Source organism: Amblyomma americanum, chromosome 9 (genome assembly GCF_052857255.1).
Source record: "Amblyomma americanum isolate KBUSLIRL-KWMA chromosome 9, ASM5285725v1, whole genome shotgun sequence".
Lineage (NCBI taxonomy): Eukaryota > Metazoa > Arthropoda > Arachnida > Ixodida > Ixodidae > Amblyomma > Amblyomma americanum.
Window position 1 is genome coordinate 17759823 of NC_135505.1, and position 4438 is coordinate 17764260.

At 46.6% G+C, this 4438-nt stretch overlaps 1 pseudogene; it reads right to left on the bottom strand.

Annotated features, from left to right (window-relative positions):
• Positions 1 to 1104: 1104 nt before the first annotated feature.
• Positions 1105 to 2026, bottom strand: LOC144105189 (uncharacterized; annotated as a pseudogene).
• Positions 2027 to 4438: the final 2412 nt, after the last annotated feature.

Here is a 4438-nt window from a genome sequence, read left to right on the forward strand (position 1 = left end):
CACCTGCTTTACTCTTTCCTTTCTTTTATCAAGATAGCGCCAAAATTTCTCTGGAGAATTTCGCAGAAAACCACTAAGAGTGTGATTGAAAAATCTTTCTTTTGCAGCCGATAGCAACATTTTTATTTTTTGACGTAAAACCTGTATGTCGTTGAAGTCGGCCTTCTTTCTACGCAATCTTTTCAACTTCCGTTTCGCGTGAATGATATCCCTGGTGACCCATGGGTTGCGCTGCTTTGTTTTCTTAACTCTAGTTGGAACGTACCGGTCGACACAAGTACTGATGATAACTTTAAGACGCTGCCATAAACATTCAATTGATGCATTTTCAGAGGCACTTTCAAATTCATCAAAACAAGTTTCCAGGTAATCCAGGATAGATGTATCATCGGCCTTCCCGTACTCTTTGATTTCTACTCGAACCATAGGTTCCGCGGGAACGTTTGCAGAAGTAAGCACTGTCACGAAAATAATTTTGTGATCAGATATTCAATCGGTGACATTTGTTTCAATATCTCCTACATTATTTGAGAGGAACACCAAGTCTAGTAATGACTGTGACTGAGGCGATATCCGTGTAGGTTGTCCAACTACTTGTCTCAAATTGTAAAAGAAAGCAATATCCAGCAATTTTTCAGCGCTAGAAATTTCTGTATGCCCAGGCGTAGTCAATCCCCAATCAATATGTGGCAAGTTGAAATCTCCAGTCATTACCAGGCGGGTGCTCCTAGTTACATGACTGAAAAGAAACTCATTTAACTTATCTAGAAAGTCGGATGAAGTATTCGGTGGCCTGTAAATTGCTCCTATGACGTACGCAGCACCAGAAAACATAATTTTACACCACACTGACTCCGGCATTTCGCTCGTAATCGTGGAAACTGAGAGCGATGACTTCACAATAATGGCCACACCACCCCCACGGGAATCTCGATCCCATCTGAGCATTGTGTAGCCAGGAGGAACAATGCAATCAGAAGAAACATCACTGTTGAGCCATGTTTCCGTTATGCAAACGACATGCGGGTCCTCTGAGAGCAATAAAAATTCCGATTCTGTGACCTTGTTAAGAATGCTGCGAGCATTCAGCAGAACTATCCTGAGCTATGAATTACTTTCACTTCTGGAAGGTGATCCAATATGGCTGTTATCTGTTGTCTCCGATTCGTTGTGGGTGTTTCGAGCACCCTTACGTTGGGTCCGGCAGAGCAAACGCTCGTTTCGAGTGTCGTCCCAAGAGTACAGACGGTCATCTATCTTCAGTTTATCGTGAACCAGCGATACCTTTTGTCCGTTAGATCGTTCGACAGCAGCAGACTGCCAAAAATTCTTCCGAACTTGTACAATATCTTTTGCGTAGTCATTGCTGACGCTAACAGAGGTGCCTTTAAGTTTGCGGCAGTTTTTAAGAACGCTGTCTTTTTCCCTGGAATCATAGAATTTCATAATTACTGGTCTAGAAGCTCCTGTTTTCTTTCTTCCTAGACGATGAATTCTTTCGACTGAAGTAACCTGAACACCAAGATCCTTGTGGAAAATATTGTCTACAACCGCTTTTCTCAGATCTAACTCTGACTCAGTGGCTTGTTCAGGGAGCCCAAAAACTAAAAGATTGTTACGCCGGCCGCGGCTTTCAAATTCCACTAACTTTTTAGCTTGCTCTTTGATGATAGACTCAAGGTTATCAATTCTTGTGCTCATTTCCTTGAATGCCACTAGAAAGTCCAATAACCCTTCCGTCCTTGCATTCAGCTCACCGATTTCGTCTTGAATAGCTTTCAATTTGCGATCCGTGTCTGCCTGATTCTTTACAATCATCTGCAAGTATTCCTCTGTTGTAGGCCCCGGATTCTCCTCAATGTCGCCCGACGTCAACAGTAACAACAACACTGTCCAGAAATCACTCAAAATTGCGGCGACACCTGCGAGGGCACGGCAGGACTACTACAAATCTATTGTCATTTCTGTTAGAATGAACATTATGCCAGGAACTAACCTGCAAATCCAGCAGAAGGCGTTTAGCCATGCTGTCCCACAGGCGAGTGCCGTGCCCTCTGAAGAGGCCCGCGCAGGACTGCCGCTTTTGTAGATCCGCTGTAGATGACGTAATTGTCCGGTGGTGTTTCTTCTCGGCAAAACGTAGTTCCACCGTCACGTTTTCCAGATGAGCAAGCGGGAATGCGTGCACGGGTAGTACGCAGGCAGTTGCATCTTGTGTCACGCTGCTTTCTAGATGATCCGGCAGGTTCAATGGTAGCCCATGTGAAGTGTTCGTTGTCGCATCCGAAAACCACGACACGACCTGCAAAACCAGCAGAAGGCGTTTAGCCATGCTGTCCCACAGGCGAGTGTACTCGTTTTACGAAAAAAAAAACCATTTAAATTATTCAGGTGAGGTGGCAAAAAGGCGTCTTTTGCTGTTCGACCATTCAACAGTCTTTTAGACCCCAAAGGAAAACTTCCCCTGAACTTAGCGTGAATGGTTGCTTGTTTAGAAGGCCCGTGCAATATTTCCAGAACATGCATCGCATGTTTTTTTATAGTCGCACCACAAGCTTTTTGCCTAGGGTAACTCCTTTGTCAATTTTAATCTGCAAGCAGAGTAAATCACAAGTAAGCTGATATAAATGCTTATTGTAAAAAAAACCATACAGTACATAGTTAAAGTGTCTAAATGACACGGAAGCTGGACAGAGATTGCGTAAACATTGCCTGGAAACTGCTTTCTTGCGCAAAACAGACACAGATCATATGCTGTCTTTTGAACCGATGAAGAGATCTGTAAAGACAAAAACAGAACATTTAAACCTAAGAAGAAGAAAAATGCACCCACAGACGTTAAGTAAAAAGCAGGCAGATTAGTCGGAATGAAAGAGCATGCATAATATTGTTACCCGCTGACAAAGAAGTGACTATCGGTGCTCTTGAAGACGACGAGGCTGAGTGAGTGTGCGTGAGCGCTCGCAACCATCGGTTCGTGGAGTACCTCTCTGCGCAGCACAATTGTTTGTCGAGACCTCCACGTAACATTAGGTGGAAGTGCGGGGTGACGTCATCAACTGCAATGCCCACAAGCTGGATCTACGCAGCGGTGGTCACCTTGGAACAATCGCGATGACTACCTGAGCAGATCCATAGACGGTAACAGCACCTACTGTCGTTGTGGTCCGCCATTGAGACCGGGAACCTTCTGCAGCACCGACGATGTGGATATTGAGGACTGGCTCTCGCTTTATGAGCGTGTCAGCAAGCATAGCAGGTGGAACGCTTGCCGGAACCGCACGCGTATGGTTCCAAAAACCACGAAAATCTCACATCCTGGGACATATACAAACAGAAGCTGGAAGACTTGTTCGGGAAACTTGTTGGACCGCAGGTCGCCGCTAAGAAGGAACTTGCTGCTCTCGCCCAAACGTCTACGGAATCTTACCTTTCCTATATTCAGGATGTCTTGGCCCTATGCCGAAAAGTTGATCAAGACGTGTCCGATGCAGATAAGTTAGGGCACATACTAAAAGGCACTGCTGACGACGCCTTCAACCATTTCCTCTTTAAATAGTGCTCCACGGTTCATTCCGTCTTGCAAGTTTGCCGGCGAATCGAACAGTTCAAGCACAGAATATGCGCACCGTATTGACAGTCTACTAAATACAGATTCCAGTTCCTCGTGCGAAGATATACCGACTTTATGCAAACTTGGAACTCCGGAAAATTGAATAGGATCATGCGCCGTGAACAAGAGACCCTGATTCCTATTTCCTCCCCACCGCCTTTACAGGACAACAGGCTGCCGACTATATCTCTAATTCAGGCCGTTGTTCGACAAGGGGTTTCGAACATGCACATGCCCTATAGCCGCACACTGGAAAGCTTCAGTTCAAGCCCCTCCCTCCTGTGCTCGCTACGGCTACGCCCACCAACTCCTTCATGACCCGTTACCGCTACCGCAATCCTTCGGAGTGGCTTACGCCTGTCGATCGTCACATCTGTTTCACCTGCTCGCGGGTTGGTCACATCTCTCGACACTGCAGCAGCCGTGGGTACTCTCGTCCCCACCAGTTCTCCTACCTTGATCGTCGTGCCAACTACGGACCCCACCATTTCTCGTCTGGCTATGAGTCATACCGCTCCGAGACCGCTCCGCCTGCTCATGGGTCCAGCCGCTCACCTTCTTCGCAAACCAGCCGAACGCTTCTCGGGAAACTAGCCGATGCAGCTCCCGGAGGTGACGTTGGATCGATGCCCCCAAATGAAAATCCTCTGCTGACCACTGGTCGTCACTGTAATCTCCTTGACATTTTTGTGGATGATGTTGTAGTACCAGCCCTCGTTGAGACTGGTGCTCAAGTGTCTGTGGTTCTCATTTTTTCGCTGCCGCCACAAGGAAGTGATGACTCCTGCCGTTTCGTCAACAATACGTGCCGCCGATAGCAGTACT